This window comes from Miscanthus floridulus, chromosome 1 (assembly GCF_019320115.1).
Source record: "Miscanthus floridulus cultivar M001 chromosome 1, ASM1932011v1, whole genome shotgun sequence".
Taxonomy (NCBI): Eukaryota; Viridiplantae; Streptophyta; class Magnoliopsida; order Poales; family Poaceae; genus Miscanthus; species Miscanthus floridulus.
Window position 1 is genome coordinate 169018970 of NC_089580.1, and position 16542 is coordinate 169035511.

At 47.1% G+C, this 16542-nt stretch overlaps 1 pseudogene; it reads left to right on the plus strand.

Moving 5' to 3' along the window:
* Positions 1-5426: 5426 nt before the first annotated feature.
* On the plus strand, positions 5427-6799 carry LOC136466987 (uncharacterized; annotated as a pseudogene).
* Positions 6800-16542: the final 9743 nt, after the last annotated feature.

Genomic DNA, 16542 nt, shown 5'->3' on the forward strand with positions numbered 1-16542 from the left:
CACAGGTACATGTGTATGAGCAACATATGCCATGGAGGTGAAAATGGCTTGGAGATGTTACAAAGCTCACACATGTGATGATGAAGGAGCTTAAATGCACATGAGACATGACATTGAGTCATGTGATCAAGGTGGAGAAGATCAAGACAAGACTTGGCTTGATGGACCGGTTGCAAGCGTGAAGGGCAAGTCGAAGGCTTTGGAGTGATGGACCACGTGGCGGTGAAGCTTGAGCAAGACTTAGCACCGATGGACGATGGCAACGGTGAAGAGCAAGTAGAGTCAAGATCGATGAACTAATATGATCATGTGATGATATGAAGTGGATCATATCATTGTTGATCGTGTTGGTGCATGTGTTGCATCGACATTAAAAGAGATGGAATGGAATGCGCAAGGCAAAGGTATAACCTAGGGCATTTCATTTCACCGGTCATAGATGTGTAGAGAAGTTTATGACCGGGTTTAGGATAGATGACCGTACTATCAAGAGGGGCAAACTTGTTTGCATATCGGTCATCTAGTGCCACTCGAGTGATCTAACTTTGCATTGTCGCTAGGATCGAGTGGCGTGGCAAGTTGAGTGGCTAACATCCTTTGGGAAATGATTGTGAAAATGCTAACACACATACACATGATGGTGTACACTTGGTGGTGTTGGCACATTTACAAAGGACATGGTGTTTGCAGGGGTGGGATGGGTTTTGGGTCCCTCTCTCCCTCCCGCCGAACTTGCAAGGCGGGATTCGGCGCTTTCGGGAAAATAGAATGCCTATTTTCTATTGCGCCGGATGCAAATTCTTGTGGTTAGCACACTTGAGCAAGGGTGAAGAGAATGAAGAAGATGCTGGCGTCGGTCAACTGACCGGACGCTGGATCTGAATGCACCAGACGCTGGCAGGCTGCGTCCGGTCGCGCTGACGTGGAGTGTAGCAGTAGCTGGAGAGTGACCGGACGCTAGTGCTGCGTCCAATCACGTTCGACCGGACACGTCCGGTCATGCTTGGGAGCTTACTGGAAATGACCGAACGCTGAGGGTCTAGCGTCCGGTCAGTTGAAGCTACTGCGTCCGGTCAAGTCAGTGACCATTGGAACCAGGACACGTGGTTGTCTGCGAGCGACCGGACGCTGAGGTCCAGCGTCCGGTCAACACGACCGGAGCGTCCGGTCGGCCTGATCGTTGCCCAGTGAAGGGGTAACGGCTAGTTTAGCCCTTGGGGGTATAAATAGAAGTGGCCCTCGGCCATGGCTGGTGCTGAGCACCTTAAGGGACTTAGTGTCCATGCTTGTGAGTGCTTGGGAGCCCTCCATCTCACACATACTTGATAGCAATCATCCGATTGTGTGAGTGAGCGATTCTAGTGCGATTGCATCATGAGGTTGCATCGAGTGGCACTAGGTGATCGAGTTGCAAGCCGGTGGTGCTTGTTACTCTTGGAGGTTGCCACCTCCTAGACGGCTTGGTGGTGGTCTCCGTCGAAGCGCGCAAGAAGCTTGTGCGGCGCTCTGGAGAAGTGCTTGTGAGGGGCATTGTGCTCGCCCCACGGGAGCCGCGAAGAGCAACTTTAGTAAAGCGTGTCATTGAGCTACCCTCACTTCCGGGGTAGGTTCTTGCGGCGCCCGACGTGCGGGCTTAGTGGGTGATGCTAATTAGCCGCCGAACCACCAAGTGAGCGGTCGACACAACGGGGACTAGCGTGTTGGCAAACACGTGAACCTCGGGAGAAAAATCATCGTGTCAACCTTGTTCTTCCCGTTGGTTTGCATCCCCGTTACACAAGCTTGCGTTTACTTTCATATACATTAAGCTTGTGTTGTTGCTCTTGTAATTAGATAGCTTGTGTAGCTTGCTAATTACCTTCTTGCTTGTGTAGCATAGAAGTAGCTTCCTTGCGTGGCTAATTTGGTTTTAGTAACCTTGTTAGTCATATTGCTTAGTTTGTGTAGCTAAGTATTTGCGCTCTCTAATTAGGCATTGGTTGCCTTGTTATTGAGCATCGTTACCTTTGAGCTTTTGCTTACTAGCATGTGTAGGAGCTCCCTTGTTGTTTAAAGTACTAGTGGCATAGGTTTGTGTAACCTTGCTCCTAGAATTGTTTAGGAGAGCTCTAACTAGCCCGGCACCTTTGTTGCATAATTGTTATCTTTGCAAGGTGCTAGTGAACATATATAGTGGGGTATAGTCTTGGCTAGACCGATAGTTTTAATTCCGCATTTGTATCGGTTAGCTGACGCGATTAAGTCATAGAAAAGACTATTCACCCCCCCTCTAGTCGCCATCTCGACCCTTCACCCCTCCACACAAGTAACAAGGTGAATAGCAGAATAAGAGACATCAAATCGAGTAATCTGACAGATTCCTAGCTACATGCCTGGAAAACTGACAATAATTCAATAAGGGCACGTACAACAGGGTGCTAGCCGTCGTCTCCGAGCTGCGAATTTTGCAGAACCCCCTGTCGCTACAGTAAATAAAGAGAGATAATGAAGCCATCGCGTGGTGAGACGACAGCAAGTGCTCGTGCTCCTAGGCGAAGAAGAAGGATGGCCGCGTGTTGTACGGAGCCGCCGTCTCTAGTCGACGCCGCACGGATCCTGCTGCGCGCGCTGGGTGAAGATTACACGCCAAATCTCCCGCCATATATGTTTTGTCTTTGCTAATTTTCCCGAGTCTCTGCTGCCCTTGTGCGCCTTCACTGGGAGCCGCCCCTTCCCTCTCCGGCGATGTCTAGCAAGATGTCATTGGTTTAAAAGAGGAAGGCTATGATTCCTTCAAAGAACAAGGCGACGGCAGTGGCGGCGGTGGCAGCGGTGATGGGGGTGGTTGCGGCGACGGCTGTGGCTACGAGCAGAGTTACTCACGGAAGCGGCTTGGCCCTAGCACCCAACCTCGCCGGTCTCAGCAACGGCACGACAGCGGCATTCGTCGGTTGCGGAAGCAGCTCATCCCCAACACCCAACCCCTCTGCAGGTTCAATTCATCCTCAATCCATGGCAGACGGCTTCAATTCTTCACCTATGCATGGCTGACGAGGTTTCCCAGTCGGATTTGGTGCAGTTGGCTCTTCACTTAGCAGATGTGGTGGCTCCATCAGTCCAAGTTCCCCTCCGTTTGGGCATCAATCCAGTTGGGATCCTGCATGGTAATTCCAAAAATATTTGCTAATTTTCAATTCATTTGTTTACATGTGTTGGTTCTTGTTTTTTTGCTAAAAGTATGTAATTAGGTATGCACTATGATACTATTTTGAGTTACTGATAGTGCTAATATATTTTGGGATAGCAACTACAAGATCTATTTGTTCGGTTCAATAGAATTGATAACTGAATGTGTACAATCACTGATCACTGAATTTTTTTCTTGCTACTGAATGTTTTCAGTTTAATAGAATTCATGTTGAATGTGCTCAGTCATGATCACTGAATTGATAACTGAATGTGTTTAGTCAATCATGAGGTGGTATTATTTCTACTTCTGTTTTTGGTGTAGTATTTTTGCTATCAGTGGTAACTAAATGTTCAGTCAATAGAGCTGCATGTTTCTCCTGCACATAAATAGGAAGTAAGACAATTGTCATTTTTTCTGGTTTCACAAAATTAAATAGAACAAAGCTGATTCTATCTCTTCTTAAAATATGACATTTGGAGCTTTTAAAAGGAAGCTACTGTTTTACTTGTCTGTTAGTTTGATAAATACATATCCAGCAAATGGATACAAGTTCAGTAAGAAATTTGATAAGAAATATATACTGCTTAGTTTCCTATGAGTATTACTGAGTTCGTGTATAACTCTTGCAGGGACAACAACACACATCCCCTGGTGGATTTATGGGTTTATTCAACAACCAACCCCAATTATCATAGAATTCTTATTTTGTTGGTGCTCCATCTCATTATGCACCTTTCAAGGCACCAAGGCCTGTTGATTTTGGCATTAGTTTTGCCTCAATGGATGCACCACAGCACAACGGTGGAAGTTCGTCTCAAGAAGTGGAAGTTTTATCTGACTAGCAGGCTATTGACGTTGATAGCGATACTGAGAATGTTAGGATTGAGAAGCGGATCATGTGGACACCAGAAGAAGATGAAAAATTGATGAGTGCTTGGTTGAAAATTTCAACAGACTCATCTGTTGGAGTCGATAGGAACAACAAGCACTATTGTGGTGATGTTGTTAAGTCATACAATAGGACTATCCCGTCACATAGGAAAAGAAATTCAAAGCAAGCCAGGGATTGCTGGCACAAGATTAATAGGTGGACTGATCTATATGAATGTGCATATTTGAAGGCTCACAGACTATTCACAAGTGGTTATTCTGATTAGATGTGGATTGATGCAGCAGACAAGTTCTATTTGATAGACAACAAAAAGGCAAAGCTAGGGCCCTTTGTCCTAAAGAATGTTTGGAAAATATGTCGAGAGGTGCCAAAGTGGAAAACATACAATGAAGGCGGCCAAAAAGGCCGCTCTTGCTGCAAAAAGGAAGTCCAAAGGATCAAATTTAGATGATGATGGAAAATCAAAGGATTCGGCGATTGATGTGGAGAAGCTTGACAAATTTAGTAAAATCCAGGAAGATTTAAATGCAAACCGCATGAAGGTACTAGAACTGCAAAAGAAGTTATCATCCGAGAAGCTTGAAACCATGAGACTGGCACATCTTACAGCTAAAGAGACCACAGAGGCAAAAAGGCTTGAGAAGGAATCAAAGATGATGCAGGCTTACAACACTCTCATCTCTCAAGATACAAGTTCAATATCCGATGAAGAAAAAGCTAAGCGTGTTGCTGCCATGAAGTATTGTAGGATCACTTTATTTTCTGAAATGATCTAGCACACATTCTGCAATTCAATTTTTCAGTTACAGGATAGCTGATAACTGATAACTGAATGTTTTCAATTATAGGATAACTGATAATTTTTCAAGATGAAGCCATGGTAAGTTGTCTTTTGCTGGACAACAGGGAAATTCTGTCTTTTGCAAAACCAATGTCTTTTGCTTGTGTTACAGGACAGCTTGAATCCTGTCTTTTGCTTGTGTCCTATGCCTTGAAACATTCTGCTAGTTCTGTTAGTAATCAGTTGTATGGAACCTGCCATACGGAACATGCAGTGTGAACCTGCCAAATGTTTGCATGTCTTCCTATGTGAATGTGTCAAACTGCATGTCTCTTGAATTTTCAGTTACCTGCATGTCACTTGAATTTTCAGTTCCCGTAGTGTCACCTATCTGCATGTATCCTATGTGAAACAGTCCACTGTATGCATGTCTCCTTGTGAAACAGTCCACTGTCTACATGTCTCCTTGTCAAATTGTCCACGGACTGTATGAATCTCCATCCAGTCGTAAGTTGCAGATTATAAAAAGGTGGCTTGACTCCATTCAGTTGGCATAGGATCTGTAGTTGTTTTTCTCCAGTATTATGGAACCACTTCCACCAGCCGATGATGAAGATGATCTACCAGAAGCCGATGACTTTGATCCTACAGAGGTGTTCACCATGGAAGATTTTCTAGCGGAGGATGAAATCGTAGAAGAATTTGTGAGGAAGATTGGAGATGGATTGAAGGCCAACATTGAAGGAGGAACATCGTCTGTGACTCATTGACGACGACAGAGTGGACCAAGGAGGTACATACCAAGGCAGCGAGAAGCAGGTCATGATGATCTTGTTGCTAATTACTTTTCTGCAAATCCTATCTACACCGATGAGATGTTCCATAGAAGGTTTCGGATGAATAAATCATTATTCCTACGCATCGTGGAAACTCTTAGCAATTGGGATCCTTATTTTACCCGAAGAACTGATGCAACTGGTAGGGAGGGACATTCACCCCTTAAGAAGTGTACCGCGGCAATCTGGATGCTAGCATACGGCTCGCCGGCTGACCAACTTGATGAGGTACTAAAAATTGCCGCAAGCACTTCTTTGCAGATTCTAGGAAAATTTGCCGTAGGGATTATTGAATGTTTTGGTCAAGAGCACCTACGCCGTCCTACAAGCGACGAACTAGAAAAATTTTTGCAAGAAAATGAGGCTCGTGGTTTTCTAGGAATGTTGGGAAGCATCGATTGTATGCATTGGGCATGGAAGAATTGTCCGAAAGGTTGGGCAGGCATGTTTACACGTGGTGACAAAGGTGTTCCTACTATGATCCTTGAAGCAGTGGCATCTCATAATCTTCGTATATGGCATGCTTTTTTTTGGTACCGTCGGGTCTTAGAACGACATTAATGTCCTAAACAAGTCACAACTGTTCATCAATGTCTTAAAAGGGGAAGCTCCAAGGGTACAATACACCGTAAATGGAACACAATATGATATGGGCTACTATCTCGCTGATAAAATATATCCAGAATGGGTGGTCTTCGTGAAGACAATATCAGCCCCTCAGACGGATGAAGACAAATTGTTTGCATTGAAGCAAAAAGGGGCGAGGAAGGATGTTGAATGCGCATTTGGCGTATTGCAATCCCGCTTCGATATTGTTCATCGACCATCAAGGTTATGGAAGCAGGGGGACGTTATCAACATAATGCAAGCTTGTGTTATCCTTCACAATATGATAAGTGGAGGATGAGAAGGAATTAGTTAGAGTTTCCTTGGATTTGAATAAGAATGCAAGTGCGATGATAGTGCTCCCGCTTGAAGTGCATACAAGTGATAGCCCCAATCCATGCTTCGCAGTTGTACTTAGAAGGAATTTCGCTATCCGAGCACGGTCAACACATAGACAACTTAGGAATGATCTTGTTGAGCACATATGGCAACACTACGGAAACAAAGAAAATTAGACATAAATGTTTTAATCATATTTCATTTATGGAGAAAAAGATCGTATGTTATATTTGATTTATGAAATATATTATATTATATATATAATATATGATTTACTTTACCGGATTTGTTTTGGATTAATTAGCAACACAATGGTGTATAGAAATAATATTCATAATTAATCATGGCTATACGCAAGCATTAAACGATTTGTAGACAGTCAAATTGTCTGTGGGTTGTACGAGCTGTCTGTTTAACCGTCTGTATTGTAAATTCCAAGAACTTATAGACAACAGCTGTCTCACTGTTGTACATGCCCTAAAGGAGTTGTATATATACTCCAGAGACAGAGATATGAAAAGAATCAGCATTGATTTATCTCGTTTGAATTCGTCGGTCCAAGTTGAGAGCTCGATACCTTCCTAAACCTTCCAGAAGGGCGAAGGGCGTAGTTTATTGTCTCGTTTCGTAGGTCCACTCTTGCACAAAGCACACGCCTAGTTGAAAGCCTATAATGTAATCGCCCATCTCATTTTGCGCAAGTGGGGATAAAAGTACTTGGGTTAGTGATCTGCCCTGGCGCTGCATCGAGACGTGAGACGTGACCCATGTCTATGTGTGCTGTGCTAAGTGCTAACGGTATCATTGGCCATTCAGCAATATAGTTTCCATTTTCTTCTGTAGTCAACGTCACTGGTTATATAAGTACGCAGTCCACTTCTTTACATGATGATGAGCATTTTTTCTTTGCGAATCCTTATGTCCCAAGTAAACTTCGGTTTTATAAAGAGCATGGTGGTCTACAGATTATGCTTGGGGCAGTGGCGGAGGGTGAGTCAATTTAATAGGAGAAAAAAAAAGAGAATAAACGAGCCGGCAGCGGTGGTGGTCGCTGGCCCGTGTGAGTCTGTGTGCGCGTGCGTTTGAGTTGCCTGCTGGCTGCTGCATATTTGCTTCTTGTTTTAGTCGTCGCAGGAGGCAATTTTAGAGTACAGGCTGAAGACCACCCATGGAGTATCGTTGGGCCTTGAAAATTTGTGCTGGGCCGGGGGGGGGGGGGGGGGGGGGGGGGGGGCGGAACCCAGTTTTACCTCCGCTGGTCTCCAACCCTGCTTGGGGCATAAGAATTGTGCTTGGTATCGTGGTTTTGTGTGAGCTCGTGATGGTCTTGTTAAAGACTGCAGCAAAAGCGCCGTGTGGTCTAACAGGGCTCTCGATGGGTTTTTGCTGGAATGCTAGTGTATATTACCAAGGATAGAGATGCAAATAGTTTGGTCCGTAAGCGTGCAAATGAATCAATTTTAAGACTTACTATCTTAGTCTCAGTCTAAGTCTTTTAGAGGTGCTTATAGAGGTAGAATGTATACGGATATGCTTATAGAGGCAGAGGCGGAGCCACCACTAGGGCGAGCTAGGGCAGCCGCCCTAGGTCCCTATCGCCGAGCACCCCTTCCCCACCCTCGGAGCTGGCGTCTGTGGAGCAGTCGAGGCGCGAGGTTGAAGATGGCGGCGGTGGCGAAGCGCTACTTCCCTTCTGTTCGAGACGATGGACGCGTGATGGGCCTAGCGCCTGAGATTGGGCCGCGACCTTCTAGCACAGCCCAACAAGACGCCCAACGTCCCAGCCTTAGGGCACCGCTCGGCCGATTCGATGCCGCGTCGTCGCGCCTCCTCCTGTCGTCCTGCGACACGCGAGCGCGACCTCACCATCCCCACTTCCCTAGATCCCGTGGCGCCCGCCGGCCGATTCGGCGCTGTCGTGCCACCACCGGCGGCTCCCCCCGTGGCTATGCCTCCCCGCCTCCACCCGGCGCTTGGTGACCCAGCCCTGCCACCCGGAGCTCGCATCGGCCGTCGGCGGTCGCCTTGCCCTACGCCTTGGCAGGCCCCACCTGGCCACCCAGCCGCTAGCTCCAGCTCCTGCCTAGCTGCGGAGCTGCCCTGTGCTGATAAGTCCACCATAGGTCATTTCTCGAGCTAGATTTGCCACCATATAGAGGTGAGTGTACATATTCGAGTGGCTACTCTATTCTATGATTTGCATAAAAAAGAGTCATTTCTTGAAACATATGTGTGTAGCCCTACAATATATGTAACATTTAGATTAAACACTTGCAACATATGTCTGAAAATAATTGAACATTTAAAACACACACTTGCAACATGCTTCTAAAACACTCGAAAAAAACATGCTTCTAAAACACTAAAAACACCTGAAACACTTGAAAACCTTTGCAAACATACGCAATATCCAGATAAAACACATACAATATATGAGTGAAACATGTGCAACATCTAGATAAACAACTTGTAACATGCGTCCGAAAACACGGATGAAACATTGATAACAAACATTTGCAACATACGTGTACAACCATTGCAACATATACAACATCCCGATCTACTTTTGCAACATCGATATAAAACACTTGCAACATACCTCTGAAACACTCCTAACATACGTTTGCAGCATGCTCTTTCAGCGCAAACATCTCCTTGTTGCTTCGCAAATGGAGGCTCGTCGACGCGTGGAGGTCATCGGTGTGCTCGCCAATGGCGCGGAGCTGGGCGTCGGCGCACAGAGGGTGGGTGTGGGGGCAGCACGAGTGCGAGGTTCATGCAGATGGTGGGTGGTTGGCGCGTGGAGGTCACCGGTGTGCTCGCTAGTGGCGCGGAGCTCGCCGGTAACCCAGAGCTGGGCAGCCCAACATAGAGGGCTGGGTGGGGCGCGGCACGGGCGGCAGTGGCATAGAGGATGGGTGGGCGCGGCGCGGGTGGCACGTTTCCACCTCGCATACGCCTTCCACTTCAATGGACATCTCTAGGCTTATGCGAGCAACCTCTAGGTACCTCATTGTCGGTGTTTCGAGTCACCACTGACAAGTAAATTTCTAATATTACGCATTTGGCTTGGATAGTGTGCTTAGAGAACACGAGGTTTATACTGGTTCAAGTAGAATATCCCTACGTCCAGTTCATCGCTGCTGCTCGCATTACTAGCACCAAAAGTTTGTAGTAGGGGTTACAAATGGACAAGAGAGGGATAGGTCCCAAGTCTCTGGTGGAAAGAGTGAACGGGTGCCGAAAGCTCGGTTGCCGCTCAGTCGTGTGCTTGTGTTGTGTTCTGGTCGGTTTGAGGTTCGATGGGTTCATGATGATTTGATTGGGTCTGGCCTAGATCGATCCGATGTGTTGCGATGGCCCTTATGGGACGCCCTGCTTTCCCATTTATAGGCCAAGGGAAAGCATAGGTTATAGCGAAGGAAAAATAAGATCGAGAGAGAGAGAGAGCCAAAGGTCTTCAGGATCGCCGGGTCCTTCTCCTTCATGCGGGTGCCGCTGACCCTGTAGATGTCAACGGGAATGGCCTCACATCATGGTCCTGTGTGTCACTAGCGCCATGCGCATGCGTCATATGCCGGTTATGGCGCTCTACTCTGTCCTGGCGAACATCTTGGTGAACTGATGCGCCCGTTAGTGTTCGTATGGGGGTTAGGTAGAATAGCACCGGTACGCCCGACGCTATTCTTGATGTGAATCCTCCGGTATGGCCCATGAAGGCCACGAGTTATATCAGGGTGTGCTAGTCTGTTCCCTGGTATCAGAGCTTTGACTCACGCCCATACGCTTAGACCTGAAGTGGTTGGCAGCGGTATGAGTCTCCATCGGGTGAGGCGGAGCCCATAGTCTTGGGGTCGGGCGAGGTGGAGCGCAGACCCAAGGGTCGGGTGTGGTGGAGTCCTCCACCAGAGGCCGGGCATGGCGGAGCACAAACCCGAGGGTTGGGCGAGGTGAAGTCCGCTGTAACACCCCGGTGTTACGATCTTATTTAGCACCGCGATTTAGGCATAAGTAAAAATTTTCGTAACAAGTTTTTCGGAATTTTTAATTTAAAACGTACTTGATGCGATAAGCGAATCATGTGTGACTTAGTTTCGCGGACTCAAGTAAATGCTCAAGTTAAATCATGCCGGGCGTAGAAATATTTAGGAATGTCGAACGACCATTCTGGCCAATCGTTAGCAAACCGTTCGTTCTATTAGATTAAGCATTAAAAGCAACTTTTATAAATAAAATAAAATCCATTAATAAATAGAACAATATATATATATATATATATATATATATATATATATATATATATATATATATATATATATATATATATATATATATATAGCTTTTGAATCAAATTTAGATTCGAGCTTGCTGAAATTTTCCTGTGTCTAGACGTTGCAGATTGACTAAAGTAGTAAACCGTTATATATATATATGCATGTATATATATATATATATATATATATATATATATATATATATATATATATATATATATATATATATGCATGTGTATATATATACACGTTAGGACAATAGCTCTAAATCAAAGAACACGTAACAGCGGTGCTAGTGCAGCAGTAAACGTCCCAGTCTGTGTATGTCCTCTCTGTACAACACTGTACAATTGACCGACTACTCCTCTCTTGCTTGCTCTTTCTTTTCTCCGCTTGTCTGCCTCTGCCGGTTATTGCTGCTGTCCTGGACGAGCGTAGTAGGCCAGGTGCATTTGCTCCCTGCTCTGCCCTGCCTCCGTTGTCCCGTCGTGTTAGCTCTGCGGCACCATGAATACATCTGTTGTCGTGTTTGCCTTGTTTGTTTTTCTTTCCGTCTCTATGCCTTGAATGCTTCAGAGGCGGTGCGTACGCAAGCGGAATCCAAAAAGAAGCACACACACATATATACCCATATATATACACACACACACATACACTACTGCCGCTATCCGTGCTGCACGCTTTCTTGCTTATCAGCGAGTGGCCTTGTCCAAGTATTTTAATGGGAGTACCAGCAGCTAGCACATTTTTTTATAGAGCACCAGCAGCTGAGCCATCGCCCGTTCTTCCTTGCTTTGGACTGCCTCCGACAGGTGCTGCCTCTGCTGCCTGCCTCGGTGTTGTCTCATCCTCTGCATCTGCCAAGCTGAGCCAGACTGGCCTCTCACTCTCTCCTCGTGCTGCTGTCCCCTTGTTGTTCTATTTTTGCTGCCGAACTCCGCGGCCGCCGATGCCACTGCCTGGCCATCGCGAGCGCAGGCGCACCTACACCACCGACGCCTCCTTGCTCTTCTTCTAGCGCGGTACCTCCCTGTCTTTTGGTCGTCCGCTCCTGCGTCGCTACGCACGCGAGCCCTGGACCGCTGCCCGCGTCGCGTGCTCGCGCTACAATCGCTGCGCCCGCCCTGGTCCGCGCTGGGCCACAGCCACAGTGCCGTTTCTCTCGGTCGCGCGCGTCTCTTCCCCGCTGTCGGCACTGGCCTATCCGTGTGCACCGGCGCCTCTCCTTCTTCCTCCCTGCGTCGAGCGCTTCCACGCTGCTGCCCACGTTGCCCCACGCCACGTACCATGGTAGCTCACAGTGCCCCATTGTCGTCGGTTTCCCTCACGTGCGCACTAGACCGAGCCCCTAGCGCGTTTCCCTTCCGCTGAGTCCGCGCTGCTCATCCACGGTCAAGTCGAGTGTGGCGCCTCGCTTTCCCCTCGCGCGCTGTGCTGCTCTCCATCCTAGCTTGCTCAGCCGGCACGCCGCCTTCCTTGCTCTCAGCTCCCCACTGCGCCGCACCACGCCGCACCACCACCATGGCTGCCCACGTGTGTGTCCTGCGCCCACCGTCGCTATGCCTCCACCACGAGCGCGCTCTGCTCCTCCGAGCCGATCGCCTACCACATGGAGCTGCCCTGCCGGTGCCGCACCGCCACCATCTCTCCTGTGCGCCTGCACCTCAGCCGTGTGCGAGCACGCCTTGGCCGCCGGTGCCGGAGCTGCCTCGCCGTTTGCCGGTGCCCCTCCCCTGACGGTGTTTTGTTTGAAGAATGAAGATGATGAGGTGAGGAGGATATAAGTCCAAGCTGAAATGTTATACGGGGTTTTATTTGTGAAATACGCGACTAAAATGAATAGTACATGCTGGATTGTGCTTAGTTTCGAGGAAGTGCAAGGGCCTTTTCACAAAATGTGTTGTGCACCTGCCCGCGCGCTGGGCCGCTGGCCACGTTCCCGTCCATTGGGGCTGGCCTATCTTTATTGCACGCTGGCCGGCCTGTCTTGGCCGCGCCCTCACCTGGGCCAGTTTCTGCCTGCCTGCCGCGGGCCGTGGGTGCCGCTGGGCCATCGGTTGCGCTGGTCGCTTGACCGGCGGGTGTTGCACTGCCTGGGCTAGCCTTGGGTCATCACGGCCTGGGTTCCGCGTCGGGCTGGCCGGCCTTGTCCGGCTGGGCCTAAGGCGGCTGGGAAGCATTTCTATTTTTCTGCTAGATTTATTATTTGTTTGAAATGGCTGAGGTTTGTAAATCCATGATAATTCAAATAAAAATCATAAAATGGTGAAACTAGTTTTGCTAGTCTCCAAAAATCATGATCTACCTGTTATTATAGTTTGTTCACATAGTTTGATAATATTCGTGGAAGCTATATAATTAATTTAAGGTACTTAATGTTAAAAAATATAAACTTGTAGGAGTTTCCATGATAAATCGGTAATAGTGTTAGCTCTAAAAATTTTATAGCAAATTACTAATATTATTAGGTACTCACTATAATTTTTGTAGCTCTGGAATAATTAGTTTGCTAAATAGACAATGATGTCTTATTGCGAATAAAGGTTAAATTGATAGAATAGAATAAAGAAACACCTTGGTTTATATGACTAAAACTAATTGTTGGGAAATAACACCTTGTTCGACAACATGAATATGTAGCCTAAGTGCGGTCGTCGTTAGAACTAGCTCGCTAACTTGAGAGGCGTAAAGCGTATTTATACGAGTCACGATTGCAGTCAATTAATTATATCTTTGCATTGCATTACATGGCATATCATAATAGGGACATCGATGGATACGGAGTCATCGAGAGTTCCTGGAGAAATGGTGCTTTTGGAGATCATGTCGCCATGATGGAAAGCTAACTTCTGATTATATTTTACCCAAGCAAGCCCCGGTGCATAACCCCTACTTTCTGTAGTTTAAATTATATTTGTGCATTAAGTTTTAAGGAGTTGAATGAAACCCACTTGCATATATATCTTTATCCTATGAGTCTTATTAGTATAATAGGATCGTGTAGAATGCTATGCTACAGGACTCTGGTAGAAGTCGAGTGATTGTGTGTCGCTCGCGAGAGATAGGAAATATATTACTATAATATTATCACTCGGAAAATATAAATGGTGGAAAGGAAAAATGGTGACCAGGTAGGGATATGGTTTGGGTATTGGTGAGTGTAAGGGGTTGTGTCGCCGTGGACACGGGGCATAGCTTGGTTACACTGTTTTTCCTATCTGGTCGGTTATGGACCGATCATTGCATAAGATTCTAGGCAAGTCACAGACTTATTATCCCGAGCACATACTTGTGTATGGGCGCTTGGAAGGCTTGTTGCTCTCTTGTCGTGGATCCGACTCTTTTCAGACCGACTGTTAGGGTTTTATTTTGGTGGAGGAGGTTCTTGCACCGCACTGGGTCTGGAACTCAGGGGCGGGGGCTTGGAGTCCTAGTTTGGATGGGGACCTAGACACCCGGGACAGAAGAGTGATGGGTTAGTCCTGCTTATGCCTGGGGTACAAGTGGGGCATGTGTTTTTGGGGTACCCAGCTAGAGGCATCGGTTCATGAATCGTCGGGCGATCCGGTATGACTTGTCTATGGTTTAGCATCGTAGTAAGAATTGAAAGATGAAAGATGGACAAAGGAAATCTGATTGCTTACCACCTGCTTGAAAGTAGCACAGGTGCTTACATAGAATGGTTAGTTAATGAACCAATGCGGCTATTAATGAAAATTGAATATAAGGACGCACACTTAGTAATGCTTCCTACAGATGCAATGAACCCACAAGCCAGATAGCCTTGCATATCCTTGGAGTCTTTTTCTTCCCTCCATTGGGTAAGTCTTGCTGAGTACAATTGAGTACTCAGGGTTTTATTCCCCCTATTGTAGGTGACAGGTGGATGATAGAGCTGACCTTTATGTGTGGATACCTCCTGGTAGGCTCAGCGAGGATTCCTTTATGCTACGATCGTAGTTGTTATTTATAACTCTCACCAAATGCTTTTATAAATGAAAGTTTCATAATCAGTTGTCATGGTTTATATATCATTACTTCATCATGTCATGAATAAATATTGATTCCGCTATAATTCTGATCACATGTTTATATTTCGCTATTAATTTAAATTGTTCATAACTCTGATAATATGATTACATTCCGCTGTTATAATAATAAATATTATACTCTGATGTTGTACTACAAGTGATGTAAGAAATGGTTAAGAATGATGTAAGCTTTATTCTCTCATTTGTGATCCTGATGGCAAAAATGTGGACTTTCAGGTTCTCCCCTGGAGTGTGCCCGACAGAACCGAGTAATTTAGTGTTCTCCCTCGAGTGCTTAGTGTCTAATGGAAGACGAGTACTCCTGTGAGGCATTAGATTAGGCAGTTCTGCCACATCCGCGGCCTTATGGTCGGGCAAGGCAGAGCGTAGACCCAAGGGTTAGGCGAGGTAGAGTCCTCCACCAGAGGCTGGGCGAGGCGAAGCACAAACCCGAGGGTTAGGCGAGGCAGAGCCTATGGCCACGGGGTCGGGCGAGGTAAAGCTCGCGACCTCAGGGTCGGGCAAGGCGGAGTCCTCTCCCAGAGGTTGGGCGAGGCGAAGTGTAGACCTAAATGGTCGGGCGAGGTGGTCCCTCTCCTAGAGGCCAAGTGAAGTGGAGCTTGCACACCGAGGGGTCAGTTGGAGCTGTAGTCGCACTCTTGACTGCTCGGATGAGTCAATGTTGATGGTCATTAGCTCCTCCTCTTCGGGTACCCTAGTATTGATCCCCGATAGGGGTCGGTTGGAGCTATAGTCATGCTCTTGACTACTCAGATGAGTCAATATTGATAGTCATTAGCTCCTCCTCTTCGGGTACCCTAGTATTGGTCCTCGATAGTAGCCCCTAAGCTTGCGAGGAGTAGAAAAGTCCTCCGTAGGTTTTTCCGAGTGGGAGGACTCTGATGGCCTTGGCCTTATTTTGTCACCCACGGCATGACCTGGGGATGGTGATTCCCTTTCATTGAGATCGGACCCCTTGGGGGTATAGCCATGAGGTTTGATGGATCAGAAAAGGTCCTTCCCAGATTTTGACCCCTTTGGGGGTCTGTCGTTCTGTGATCATGCGTTCAGTCTCCTTGTGAGCCCAACTTTCCTTGAGCCCCCACGCGTAGCGGGGGTCCGATTGAGGGTCGGCTCGTCTTTGTGATCGTCACCCCATCCATGGTTTCTGTAAGCGGAGGAGCTGAGCCATGAATTTGCTCTATGGATGAGCCACGGTGCTCGATGAGTTGTTAGCTGGCTAGTTTGAGTGGGGCCCTGGCATCCCATTCATGGGGATCTAGCTTGGGTCAACTAGTGACCGACTCCAGACCCTCGGTGGTCAATCTATATAGTTCTCAGGTCTATTTGACCAGTCTCGAGGGCCTTCTGCCTTTCTTTCGAGGAAAAAATCATGGATCATATTTGGTCGAGACTCGAACGTGGGTCGAGATGCCTGCAGCGCTCATGCGCCTAGGTATCAGTCCCTAGTGGGCCCATCCCTTTCCACCCTCACTTCAAAAAGGCGCCTAGAGTGGTTGTCGAACCCGTCGGTGGGCCAATCTTTGAACTCCTAGGCCTAGACGGGCCACAGTAGAGTTTTAGCTCTATATCCCTTACCTACGATGGGTCATG